This window comes from Acomys minous (assembly GCF_964271855.1).
Source record: "Acomys minous genome assembly, chromosome: 8".
Classification (NCBI taxonomy): Eukaryota; Metazoa; Chordata; class Mammalia; order Rodentia; family Muridae; genus Acomys; species Acomys minous.
In genome coordinates, this window is record NC_140489.1 from 56,048,739 (window position 1) to 56,063,905 (window position 15,167).

Below are 15,167 nucleotides of genomic sequence, written 5' to 3' on the forward strand. Positions count from 1 at the left end.
ATGAATAAATTAATAAAATATATTTTTTAAAACATAAGAAAAGAAAGAAGCAAAACAATGAACCACTTCAATATACTGCCATTATCAAAAGCCTGGCCGGCTTTAAGCACAGCCTTGAAAGCAGGAGACAGCCAGGTCCTTGTTCAAACTTTGTCCTTCCTCTCACGCTTGCTCTTTCCTTTAACCAGACTGAGCCCAATGTCTTCTAGCTGAAGTATAGGCTCAAGCCTTTCTAATGTGCCTAAAGGCTTAGCGAGCAACAGCGTTAAAGTTTCCAGACCTCATACTCATTCCTTGAAGTTGATCAGCCTATGAATCCTGGCATGGACCCAACAGTCTTTCCTTTGTCACTGTTGAAGAGTCCTCCTGCATTTCATAAATGAAAAGCACACCCTCCCCCATCCTAAACCAGACTTTGGTGGTTATTCCCAGGTCTCAAGGAGAGGGACACATCTAGAATGTCACTTTCCTGAAGGAGATTCTTTAAAGCTAAACCACGTAAACTTCAGGAAGAAATGTTTCAAGGGAACTTGTTTCAAGAAAGGGGCAAACTCAAGGCAAGAACCTGTCTGTTCCCCTATACCTTGTGTGGGCCACCAATTAACCTGTCTTAGTACAGAGCTGTTAGGCAGAATGTATGGATTTTAAAGTGAAATCAGATATTTTTTGGTGAAAGGTAACCCTAATTTGGTTGATTAGTTTCACAATGAGGCCTGATTGGCCAAAGAACAAGATCTATAAATTGAGCTAAAACTATATTCCAAGACTCTTGTACAAAACTACATTTAACTTATATATATATTACATAAGATAAGCAATAAAACATTCTGAAACTATTTTATATGTTAACATTTTTATTTCAACTTCAAAATATATGAGCAGACGACAGAGTTTTTTTTAAGATAATTTTTGATGAGAACAAAAACTTCTGAACAAGTGCCTGGTCCGTTGCATACCCACTTTCCAGGGTTCCCAGCCACCTTCTCCCCTTGCATTCGGCTCACACCCAGCCAGAAGATGCCCACCATATCTGCAACCTCCTCACCTCGGCTCAGGTCTCAGCCACTTCTGGAAGAAAGAGAAGAAAAGAGTGTTGGTACTACAGTTTCTTGGCATTCAACTTAGACTGGGGTGCCTGATGCTGTTGCTTTTTCTTTCCACCTCCTCCCTCAGCTTTCTTGTTTTCCACAGTGGCCATCTCTCACATTTTTTTCAAGCCGCCCACACCTCCTCTTACCAACAACCTACATCATTTTCATCCAGGCTGAATTTATCTTGCCTATGCTCAATCCTTCTATTGGTACCCTACGCATCTTTCCCCAAGTGCTCTTTTTTCCTTTCCAATACCACCTTCATTCCTCTATGCCTCCTACTTCATCTTCAAGCTCTTATTCCCATCTGTAGATGAAAAAACTTTGGCTTCACACACTAAAACCAAAAACAAAAATATATACCATGAGCACATGGACCTCCCGGCTGAGCGCTTACATGCCTGGTCCCACCCTCTTGTTCTGCTCCTCTTCTACGCCAACTTTCTAAGCCAGTGTGCTCACTTTTGTCCTACTTGCCTCCTTTTTAACATGATTGCTGCCCTCACCACCCCAAGGTGCTGACTGCAAGACTGAGCATTCTCTTTATAAAGTATTTCTCAAAGTCTAGAGAGATGTTTCTAAAGTTAAGAATATTTGCTGTTCTTGCTGAAGATCAGTTTGGTACCCAACATGCACATCATATGGCTCGTGAATACCTCTAACTCCACTCCTAGGGATCCCACATCTAGCCCTACATGGGCACATGCATGCACATTCACACACACACACACACACACACACACACACACACACACACACACGAGAGAGACAGATAGACAGACAGACAGACAGACAGAGACAGAGAGACAGAGTGACAGAGAAACAGAGACAGAGAGAGAGAGAAGAGAGAGACAGAGAGAGAGAGACAGAGAGAGAAATATTACAAAGAATACCTTCCCTAAGTTTCCTTGAACAATCTCTGCTCTCTTCCTGTTATTATATCTAAATGTAATACGTATGCCACATTCAGACTGTCTTGATAGACTTTTTATCTAGTCACCTCACTCTGTCTACCTCAATTCCTCCTCCTGTTTATTTGTTTAAAAGTACCATCTGTAAACCGGGCGTGGTAGCGTATGCCTTTAATCCCAGCACTTGGGAGGCAGAGACAGGCGGATCACTGTGAGTTCAAGGCCAGCCTGGTCTACAAAGAGAGTCCAGGACAGCCAGGGCTACACAGAGAAACCCTGTCTCAAAAAAACAAAAGAAAAACAACAACAACAAAAAAGTGCCATCTGTCTCTTAAGACCACACTGTAAGAATCCTCAGTACATACTCTAGGCAACTGGATCAATCTCCATTATTTTTGTTTCTACCCTTAGGCTGATAACTTGGAAGTATGTATACTCCACTCAGATTGGGTTTGCAAGCTACTGACACTTTTGACTGTCTCCTAGACAACTTATTTTAATTAGCACATAGGTACCCAAAGTTTAACATACCTAAAGCTACACTTATGTGTGTACTTCATCGTAAGGGCACTATACATCATTGATTTACACTGGACCTACTGTTACCCTGAACTTCCCTCTAGTCTTCAACCTTCCTCTGTTTTTCACAGTACAACCAGTGCAAGAATTGCAAACCACAGGTCATTGTGCAGGAACATGGTTTGAAAGCTTTCCACAGCTTCCTATCACCAGGTGCTCATTTTTCATTTGTTCAATCTTTGTCTTACTGTAGAGCAAGCACACAGTCTCGAGGCCCTGGCCTGCCTTTCCAGGCTCTTCTTCCCTCGCCATTGCCCTCCTCTCCTCACTCCAAGCTCTGCTTCTGAAGTGCTTTGAGCACCCAACACTTGCAGGTCCCCTCCCTTCCCCCCTGCTTCTAGCATTCTCCGTCTCTAACTTGGCAATTCCTCCTTACTTACAATGCAGGTTGCAATTTAGATGTTACTGATTCTTGAAAACTTTTACTAAATCACAATTCTGAGTCTAATTTTTACTTTATATACTTCCATGTTGCCCTGTTCTTTGTCCTTTATTGCATTTACTCTGTTTCTTTTTATATGTTTATGATTAGAGGGTTTTTTAAGTAATAGGTTTGGTCATGACGTAATCATACATGCTTTATTCTTGTGATCAGCCTTCTGCTACCTTCCCATGTTTCCTCCCCCACAAACTTCCCCTGTGCTTTCATAACATATATTGCTTTCCCCAAAAATTGCAACTACAATCTCTTTTGCTCCCAATTTTCCTTTCTTGTTTTATGATTCCAATACACACACACACACACACACACACACACACACACACACACACATACACACACACATTGGATATTTCTCTTTATCTCTTCTTACTTTTTATCTCTTTTTCACTTAACGTGGTAATTCTCAGTTCCATCATTTTCCAGAAAAACCATTCTCTTATTTTTTTTATAGATGAATAAAATTCTATTGTTTATATATACACCACATTATTTTTGTGAGATAAGGTCTCATTCTGTATCCCTACCTGTCTGGAATCCCTGTATAGATAAGCTCACAGACCCGCTTCACATCTTGAATATGAAAGGTGTGTGCTACCTGTACCACATTTTCTTTATTTATTCATCTACTGTCGGCATTTTGGCTTTTTTACTGGATACATGGATAATAACTAGGTACCTGTCTTTGTTCCAAAGCCGAAGGCCATATATGTCTACTCACTATAGTATTTTCTGTGTCCTGGACACTTGTCACTGCCTGGCACAGAGCAGATATCAAGGAAACATACTTAATAAATAAATGCTCAGGACTACCAAAACCTTGCTTCTAAAATCAGCCACATCACTTCTTTGAATGGCTTATAAACATGACATGTTTACTGAACAACTACAAAGTTTTTATTAAGTTCTTATGAAATCGTTCTCTATGATGTTACTATTTCCCTGTACATAAAAAATAGCTTAGATGGGATATGAAAAAAAAATCAAACAAGTAAAATTGTTATTCTTTCACCAATTCTGTTGGCCCTGCCCTCATGAACTCCAGCTCGTCCTCCCTTCATGTAATCCACTGAAACTTGGACAAAGCCAAACCATTTCTGACTTTCCAAATATTATTTTTAACCTCCAAAAAGAGTAGTTGTTTTATTCAGGTAGAAGTATTTTTAAGTGGGATATTTCTTTTTGTGTCAGAAATCACAAGTTGAAAGTAATATTACATTTTTCAAAACCCCATGCTCCTGATCCCTTCCTCCCTTTCAGTGTGCCAGAGGCATGAACTTTCATACCCCAGCTCCAGTTAGGAAGATGATTTATTAAACAGACTTAAATGAAAGGCAGCTTGGTGTGGATACACTTGGATTCACAGTCCATGCCTTGGGGCTGTTTTAATGCCAACTTCCTAACTAATTCAAAAAGGAGAAAGTTTTCTCATTATTTCAAGTTAAAAAGCTGCACCTACCAGCTCTTGTCTGCATGCCACAGAAGTATCAAAACTAAAATCTGAGATTCTGATGCTCACTGTTTATGTAGATTCTCAACAGCACTGTGTTGTGCACATAAACTGGTTGCAAAAGACCAACTACTAGCTCCTTGTCACCATTTCTGGGCAAAGCCTCCAGTATTTGGGATATTGAACCCTTTTCTTTTTTTCCTCAGTGGTCCTTCTACAGTATTACTACTCAGACTATCTACTGGTTCTTTTTCACATTTTCCACTCATTTTATGAAAACAACTTAAAAAACTGAAATCCATGAAAAAATATAAATACCTCTATTTAATCTGTGGAGAAACTCTAGCCCTATAAATGCACAGAGGAGAAAGAAATAACCTGACTGGCTTCTCAGAGTATGGATTTGAGAGGCCAGTCTGAGGAGTTGGTTGTGCTGACAGGCCAGGTCTTAGCCCTAATGTATCCATATAACTTAAAAATGCAGGAGGTCATTTTCTCCCAGTGCTAGGACTAGAGAGCATACTTTCCACGACAGTGAGCTTTTACAATTGGAAAAGGTTTGATGTGTGCTGAAGCCAGTGCTCCACTAGACATCATTGACTGTGTGAGGGGATCGCCTCACCCTAAGCAGAGAGAGCACAATGACTTGAAACCTAATAGACAAGAATAGCTTTCTTCTATGAGGACGTTAACCTTGGAGGAAAAGTCTGCCTTCCCTGAAGTTGCCAATACTCTGTCCCTGAACACAGCCCAAAGTTCCGTGGAACACTACTCAGCTATTAAAAACCAGGAAATCCTGAAATCTGCAGACAAATGGATGGAACTAGAAATGATCATACTGAGTGAGTTACCCCAGAAGCAGAAAGACTCACATGGCATATACTCACTTATAATTGGACACTAGCCCAACAAGAATGTCCCCTGAAAATCTTCACTTACCAGGAGACTGGGCTAGATACAAGGACCTCCTATTGGGACTTTAGGTGACAGAAGTACAGGAGAATGGGGAAATAGAAGGATCCAGAGGGTCCTAGAAACCTACAAGAAGAACATCATGATGGGCAGATCTGGACCCGGGGGTGGGGGTGGGGGTCTGCTCAAGCTACTGCACCAACCAAGGACAACACATGCAATAAATACAGAACTCCTACTCAGATCTAGGCAAGGGACAGGACATTAAGCACAGTTGTGTGGAGAGCGGGGACTGACTCTGACATGAACTCTGGTGCCCCATATTTGACCACTTCCCCTTGGTGGAGAGGGCTGCTAGCACTCAGAGAAAGAACAGAAAGGCTGCCAACATAATACTTGATAGACTATGACCATATGGTGAGGGAGGAGGTCCCCTCTGTCACAGACCTAGGGGATGGGAATAGGGAGAAAGAGGGAGGGAGGCAGGGAAGGAGGGAGGGAGGGAGGGACAGAAGGAGACAAGCAAGAGGATAAAAATTTAGATGTAATCTGAATAAGTTAATGAAAAAATGTTTCCATAGAGTAGTTTTAATTTTCAAGGTGCTCTCTGTGTCTCTTACAGCATAGAATAGCTACATACTACAAAAAGGAGAAAAGAAAGAAAATGGATCTGATATAAAGAATTTAAATAAAGTGGAGAAGAATGATTATTATTTATCTATTTTTCTTAAGTTACTTATATAATCAAAGTAAGTTATTTTAATTATGCCTTAAATGCAAAGATCAAAGCCGTCGTTTTCATACATTCATTCACAGTCATCAGAGATTAGGCATATGGAGGAGAGGGGGAGGCCACAAATGCAACCCAAGTATAATGTGACTATTGCACCCAACAGAGTGACAGATACAGAATAATCACTACCTGCCTCAGAGATATAGGCCTCCTATTCCCCAGAACGTGGGACTGTTCTGCCTATTATTTTGCAAAGGGTAATTAAAATAGCAAGTAGAATTAAGGTTAGCAAACAGTTGACTTCCTAATGGGAAACTCATCCTCAGTTACCCAGGTGAGCTCAATGTTGTCACAAGAGTTCTTCGTTATACAAGAAGGCCTAGGAAGACAGCTCAATTGGCTGAGTGCTTGCTTGCATGACATACACAAGGCATGTCAATCCCTGGGGTTAAAAATAAAAAGCCCAGGAGGTAACATTGATCTGTCTACATGACACACAAAAAGAGAAACTTAAAAAAAAAGAGAGAGAGAGAGAGAGCACGTGTGGTCTGCAGCAGCTGGAAAGGGCAGGGAAGCACATCCTCTTCTAGAACCTCCAGAAAGTGCCACAGCCCAGGCCATATCTGTATAAAACCCATCGAACTCTGAACTTCCAGAACTGAAGGTCTCAAGTTTGGGGATTAGCCACTAAACTGAAATTACCCTCTTAAAGCCATAGGAAATAAACAGCACGAAACGTCACAGCGCAACTTGTAGGGCAAGGGGCTCCAAAAGGCAACTAGAGAGAAACTCGAAATGTCATGACTCAAAGTAAGAACAAAATTAAAGTTTAGAAAAACTGTAGGAAAAGGACAAAAGCAAATGAATTTATGAATGCTAAATGATATTCTGCCTGCAATAGAAATAATAACCATTAATGGGTATACTACAGTGCTGCTGTGGTTTTACTGAACATCCCCCAAAAGGCTCATGTGTCAAATATTTGATTCTGAATATGATACTCTACAGAGTGGTAGAGGATACAGTAGGTGAGAGCTTGTGAAAAGTCCTTCAGTCATTGAGAATAGATCCCCAAAGGGAATAAGCCCACTGTCTGTCCTCTATTTTCTGCTTCTAACTGAAAACATGATTACTTTGCTCTGTTACGTATCCTGCCATGATTGCTGTCCTCATTGATGCCCAGAGACTTGGGAATATTTGATCTTAAAAAGAACCCACAACCAAAATGATCCTATTCCCATTTTGATGCGTTGCCTCTAGTATTTTGCCACAGTAACAAAAAGCTGACTAACATAAATTCTAAGGCCAAGTTGTACAGGGTGTAAAAGTAAAATGGAAAAGGTGGTACAATATCCTTCATACAGCATGGCACGCTTTCTTGATATATTCCTTTGGGCCACTAGAAAAGCTAAAAGTATATAAGTGATAAAACTAAAAATAGAGATCAAAAAGCAAAATATAGAGAACATCAAGGACTCTACGTTTAAAGAAAATGTGACCAGTGTCCAAATGAGAATAACATCTAAAATATGGACAAATCGCATGAAAAAAATTAAACCTGTAATTCTGTATTCTTTTTTAAAAAGAGACATTATATGTTTATATTTTCTGTAAAATGTCCCCAAGTAAAAACCACAGCTCTCAAATGGCAGGTAATTAAATGTAGGTGTGCTGTTGTTGCTTTGTTTTGCTTTGTTTAGGTTGTTTATTTATTTTTGTCTGTTGTATTTTGCTGGGTCTCATATATTATAATGAAAAATTTGTATGGATTATTTTTGACGACAAAATATAAACATCCTCTGGGAGTGCAGCTATTATTCAGCTGTATATAGACTATGAATCTATCTTAACAGTGATGAACAAAAGGGCATTGCTAAAATGTTTTATGGCCTCTGTAAGTCAGCCAAGTAATACTGTCACAGTTCCAGGCATTATTCCTGTTTATTTCTCATATCAGATTTATTGTCTGATAACTGAAGGCAAACAAGAAGCTCCAGGGTAAATATTAAAATATATGATGGCAGATAATGGTTTCTTTTAAAAAGAAATTCAAAAGGCAACATGTGAAGCTATCTTAGAACCAACATCCTGGTTAGGATTCCTACTGTTATGGTAAAACACCAGGACCAGAGGCCGCTCATGGATGACAGGGTTTGTTTGACCTTACAATTTTTATGTCACACATCCCTTCTTTGAAGATGGAGAAATTATGAAGATATAGTCTATCCAATTCTTAGGGACTTTACTTGGTTTTCTCCCAAGGTAGTTTATTTGGTTTCTTTGTTGTCGTTGACAAACAGGAAAGCTTTAAGAGCCCGTCCAGGCAGAGACAAGAATGATGCATTAGTCTAGCTATTCAGGAAGCTGATGCAGAAGGATTATGATTTTGAAGCTAGCCTGGAACATGTAGCAATATCTTATCTAAAAACAAACAAAAAAGATGTCCGGTAAGATACAACTGTAGGAACTACATTTACTATACACAGAAACCCAATCAGTCAACAAGCACTGATCACTAAATCTCAGCATCTCAATGAGGAAAAGTCCCTTGGATCAATAGCTGATGGAAATCAGACAAATCCAAGGCCTATTTCCCCACTCTCAGCATTTCTTTGTTGCCTGTAGCTCTTTGCATATTGTTGAGGCCTCATGGTCTTTCTCTTACCACTTTGTTATATCTACTGGTCTTGACCTTGTTCAGCTCATGTCTCAGCAGTCATGTGGTGAGAATTTATGGGTGCAGTTTCCATGATTACTAGAAGACACAATTTCATAGCAAACTCCCTGATGCTCAAATTACACCAACTGCCTATCCAATATCAAATGGTCAGCCCTGAAAACATACATAGAGGTAACATACCAACTGAGCAGGTCATATTTAGAAATATATACATAATATATATATATATATGTGTGTGTGTGTGTGTGTGTGTGTGTGTGTGTGTGTGTGTGTGTGTGTGTGTGTGTTGTGTGTGTATGTGCATATATATATATATACATGCTATAACAATTAATGAAAAAGGAGATCATGAGTTTGAAAGGGAGCAAGAAAAGGTATATGGGAGTGTTCAGAGGAAAGAATGGGAAAGGAAAATGATTGAATTACATTATAACCTCAAAAATGAAAAAATAAAGGGGCCATGTTCTGGAAAGGCTGTCATTGAACTCTAGTAGACCAGCATCTGTGAGTCACAGCTCACCATCTCCCAAGCATGTATAATTCTTTTGTCTTTAAATTCTACCCATATTCTCATTCTGTTTTTTAGTTCTATGTCCAACCAGCTTCCTACATTAATCCTTAAATATTAGGCATCACCTTTCATATCCTTCTTTGTATGGTGGATGATATCTTTCTTTATAAAAGTAAGAAATATATGTGAGTGTGGATGCTTGTCTTTTATCTTGATCCTTCCTGCATATATGTTGATGATTCTCTATTTTTTCATCTAGTATCCTGATCCCTTCTATAAAAGTTGATTATTATCTATTTTTTATCCAATATGTATTGAGTGCCCTCATGCTTCTAGGCAAGCAGAAGAGAACCCTGTCATCATGAAGCCTAAAATTTAGTGAGACAAAAGACAAAGAAGTAATGAATATATAAACAAGACTAAAACATAAGTGCAGACTTGAGTGAGTATTTTTGTAATTTTTAATATAATACTTACAAAACACAAAAATTATATGTAAAAAAGAGCTGGAGGGTGATTCAAAAGCATAAGGTAAAAGCTCCATAGGTAGAAAAAGTATGACCTCTACAAACCCCACAAGTCAATAAAACCATAAAGTATTATTGGGATAGAAGGTAAGTGACAGAAATGGCACTGGAGAAATAGACAGGACAGATCCAAGAGTATAACATCAAAATGCAATAGTTCTTTTTTATGTGTTGTAAGCAGGAAAGACTTGCAATCAATTTGATATTATTTAACACTTCAATTCTCATCCATTACGTTCTTCTACAAAGGATTTCTCACCTTCAAGCTCTTTCTTAACATGTTGGCTGGACACACCATTGCTGTAGAAATATGAATGGAGGCAAGAGGAGGGTAGGAACAGATAACTAAGGAGGATCCTGAAAGGAGAAGTGATGAAGACACTGCTAAATATGGTCACAGAAGAAACTGGGATGTATGGAAATACTTGAACTGTGGGAGTGGGCAAAATGCTGCTAGGAATTTCATCTGAGAGTGATGGATAGTGAGAGAAGGTGGAGAGTGAAGGATGACCCTGAAGTTTTTCATTAGAATCAATCTGGCCGCTCACGCTACCTCTAGAGAAGCAGGAAACCGGATGAGATGAGATGATGGCCAAGAAGTCCTGCTAGGATGTGAGTGGTGTACAGATCTGGAGAAGAGGGCTAGACTGAAAGTGCAAAAGTGTGCTTATCAATGTGTAAACAATGAAGTCGTGGATGTAAAGAAGACATTCTCAGGAGCCCAGGGAAGCACTCAAGTTCCATCACTCAAAGGGGAAAAGAAAGGAAGAAAGGGGGCTCCCAGTGAAGAAAGGAGAATGGGGGGGTTCAAGAAGGAAGGGGACCAAGCTCTGTCAACGTTCATTGAGAAATAGAACAAACTGAGAGCAAAGTGGCTTTCTGATAAAGAACTAATATTATGCCAACAACAGTGCTCAGAGAATAATAAAAGTACAAGAGTTAAATTATTTTAGGAAGTGGAATGAAATGGAAAGTGAGAACAAGGCATATAGAAAGCAAAGCATCAGATGGTTTGCCGGTGGGGTAGAGGTAGTTCAGCACTTAAGAGCACTGACTTCTCTTCCAGAGGACCTGGGTTCTATTCCTAGCATCAATATGGCAGCTCACAACTGCCTACTTTCGGGGTATCTGACAGTTTTCTGGCCTCCATGGGCACCTGGCATGTACATGCTATATAGCTGTACATGAAAACAAACACTTATACAGAAAACACACACACACATACATATATATATACATATATATATGTGGAGTTTGTATACTGTACAAAAGTATACATATATATGTGTGTGTATACATACACACACACACATATATATGGAGTTTGCTCGGGAAAGAAGCAAAGAAAGCAGATTCTGATTAGAAAGGACTTGAGGTCAAAGATGAATCAATCTCCTTCACCTCCGCTGCAAAATGAACATGTGGCTACCTAAGAGTTAAAATGCAGTGACTAAAGAAAGCCTCAGTCCTGCTCCAGAGATTTTATACTCTCTTCAGTAGAAGGTTGAGCTCCTGCAGTGGCACCTTGGGGGCTTCTGCAGTTTCCTTCCTTACAGCAAAAGTTACTCAAACTTAATCCATCTTATGAACAAGGGCTTAAAATAAGATGTCATATGAAAGATAATTGATCAAAGGAGAACAAAAGGTAACAGAGAAATCTTACCATATCAGCTTATTAAATGTCAGAGTACCTGACGAATCCATATATAGTGAGTACTCTTAATTATGTCCCACAATGGATCCTCAGGCAGAACATGATGATGAATTGTGCCTGCAGCACAGTCTCAGGATACTAAACAAGTTTGTCATTGTTTCTCAGCCTCCTGGCAATGACAAATTAAGTAACTTCCTTTACTAAATCCTTCAGGAACTTCAATATGATCAAACCTTGATTTTTCAATAATTTTAATTAATTTATTCCATAGTCAATAAGACTGATAAACTTGAGACACCTCAAACCTGTTTTAATAAAACTGACTCACAAAATAGAAAGGCAGGAAACCTGAATATAGATCTTGACAGCTGTGCAGACTAAAGCTGTGTACTCAGTAAACAGTGGTTCTCATAAAGAGGTTTCCTGAGTTTGTAGATATGCAAAATAAGACTTGAACAATATTTTTAATTAAGAAACTAAAATTCAAGGACACATCTTATTTTTTATGTGAGTAAAAACAGGTGGAGCAACATGAAAGAGTAATCATTTCATAAGAAATCTGTTACTGAATTAAAAGCAATTTTTTCCAAAAGATCTTTTTGAAATGGCATGATGATATTTATAACCTCCAGTAACCTACTTAAATATGCAGTTTTGTGCTCTCCGTACACTTTGTCTATGGCTCTTTTCTCTACCATACCTTCAGGTCTCTCGACATTTGGGCTGGACACAGCATTGTTGTAGAAAACTTTCCTCTGCACTAGAGGGTTTTTTACTGTATTCCTGGACTCTGTTGTCACTCTAGATGCTGGTAAGAACACTTCTTTGTTACTAGTTTCAATAATCAAAATAATCAAATATAATCAAAAGCCAAGACATGGCTCCATGGATACGTAGCCATAGCAAACAATCAGACCTCATAGTATGCAAGTAGTCCTCTGACCTCTATTTCCATACTGCAGCACACACACACACACACACACACACACACACACACACACACACACACACATACACATACACACACACATGCACAGAGAGAGAGAGAGAGAGAGAGAGAGAGAGAGAGATTTTATACATTCCAATAAAATATAATGACAAATTTTTCTAAATGTCTCCAAACACTTTTACCTTGAGGGATGCAATGGCTCCACTTTGAACTAATTCTGTAAATCATTGAGCAGCTTTCTTCCTCTTGTTCTTAGCTGCTATTTTCATAGTTCTCAAGGAGGCACTTGGGCTCTCATTGAACAGATGAGGGTACTGTGACATTCAGACCAGCTGCTCTGGTTACTACAATAGAGAGGAAGAAGTAAACACATCTTGGATGTAACTAAATAGCATGACAATTGGCTCAATACATGCAAATAATGTTCAAAAACCTACAATTCTGCTGCCTTGTAACTGAAGCCTGATAATAAAAAAAGAGCTTTTGACCTTCATGTGAGGAAATGGCAAATAAGAGCACTTTAAAAAAATATACTCTTATAGCCAAGTCCTTCTATTAAAATCAGCAGCCTGGCAAAGCTACATGAAAAGCCTTGTCAAGACATTAAAGGCAGGCAGCTCATGTTTGGCTGTATTCATTTTACATGTTATTGTGCATTACAGTACTAGCTTTAAAATGAAATGTCAGTGAGAAAAACACCAAAAGGGCAATGTTTTAAGGTAGAGCTAAGCTGCCACCTAGAGAAAGTAGAAATGACAGCACCCTAGCCATCTTTACATACTGCATGAAAAACATTGGTCTTGTAACTCAAAGGCCCACAAACCATGTGAAACATCTTAACATAACACTCTTAAGCTATATTCATTTATTTTATAAAGTTTTAACTATGATTCTAAATTTTTTTGACCCAATGAGCCAGCACGCAGTCTTTTAAAAGTTGAAAATGAGACCTGTCACTGCTGAACTATGTGGAGGACACTGCCTTGTGAACACTGCAAAGCAGCCACGCTCAAGTGTGAAGGTCTTAATTTCCAGGTAGAAAAACTTGTTCCTAAAAACAACTTTAAAGAATAATGAGTGATATCAAGTGGCAAATGTTTTTCAATGTTTATCACCTTTCCACTAATCATTCCTTCTAATGAAGTTAAATTTACAACATTATGTCAGATAAAACCCAGTAGAATCCTTAACTTGGGAGAGGGAACGGTTGCTTATTTAGGCCAATGGAAGCAAATGACGGGAGTCAAGAGTCTAAAAATAACTTGAGTTTGAGAAAAAGCACTTGCAAATTTTCTGGATATATGAATCTCCTTTTCTAAATGTAATGATATAATTGAACACTCATTAGGTTCTCCAGACCATAAAGCATTGCCTGGTTAAGGTAGGCATTTGGGAAGCTAAATGAACTCTCTTAGGCCATAAGGGTCCCATTTAGTAAATTACTACTTCAGTACACTACACAACACCCTTGTGGCCTGGGAGTGGATTCCAAAACAGCTTAATTTACATGCTGCCAGAATCTAGTGCTCATTAGGACAAGAGAAGGATGCCTGCTTGCTTATCCACATATAACAGAAAGGACCACGCCCATCCTAAAGGAGAGTGGCTTGGAGAGTCAAGTGTCACTGTTGCAAAACAGTAAATGATTCAGCTTGTAGCTACCCGATCACATAACATGAGATTTCACCTTAAACTTTGAATTCCTTATTCATTTTGCCTGCTTCCTGATAGTATTTTCTGTAGCTTTGCACAAAAAAAGGTAATAGATTCACTGGTTCCAAAGGGTTTTAAAGTGGGGTGAGAACACTTTAAAGATGTTTATATGTCCCATCCCACAGGCTTGCATCCACCTGTACCAGTGGGTCAATAAAATTTAATTGTTAAGTCTGAAATTCCTTTTTTCCAGGTTTTTTCTTGTTTTTATTATGTGTTTCAACAATGTTCACTGTTTTCCCAAGAGCTTACCTTTCAGAATTCACCAGAAAGCATCTGTCCTTACATTCAAATTTATCTAAAAATAAAACTTTCTTTTCCAACAATACCAGAAATGCATGTACCTTCGTCAAAGCCTCATCTGTAAAACCCATTCATTGTTTGGTGCCTTTCTTGAAAGAACCATTATTTGAAGATAAAACAACATCTTGAGTGGGGGAAACATCTAGAATGAAAATCCTATAGTAATTGGACCATGCATATCTGTTTTCCTTTTGTGGGAAATAGATTTTTTCTCACCTAATATATCCTGATTATATTTGTCTCTCCGTCTACTCCACCCAGTTCCTCCCCTCATCCTCTCCCATCCAGAGCTACTCCCTTTCTGTCTCTAGTTACAAAACAAAAATGCTTCTAAGGGATGAAAATAAAGCATAATATAACAGAAAATAATAAGGTAAACCATAAAGTAACAGATCAGAATAGGACAAAACAGCTAGAAGGAAAAGAGCCCAAGCAAAGTCTCAATTAACAGGGACCCACTCGTTTACACACTCAGCAATCCTATAATAACACTAAGCTTGAAGCCATAAATAGGCAAAGGACATGCAGGGTAAGATGAGAGAAGAAAGATTATATATGTAAATAAATAAAATAACTAACAACATATGGTCTGACATGACTTTATGAGAAAAGGACATCCAGTGATGAGCTTATGCTTGTTTTTCTGTTGGCTATTTCACTGATGAACAGGCAGACTTCCTTAGAGAAAATTAATTTTTTTTTTGCAGGTGGTTGT

General features: G+C 38.7%; 1 long non-coding RNA gene across 1 annotated transcript; it reads right to left on the minus strand.

Moving 5' to 3' along the window:
* Positions 1-912: 912 nt before the first annotated feature.
* On the minus strand, positions 913-13,039 carry LOC311603469. The gene is made up of 3 exons (XR_014781080.1): positions 12,874-13,039; positions 12,619-12,780; positions 913-1,068 (listed from the first exon to the last, which is right to left on the minus strand). It is a non-coding gene; the product is annotated as an uncharacterized lncRNA (long non-coding RNA).
* Positions 13,040-15,167: the final 2,128 nt, after the last annotated feature.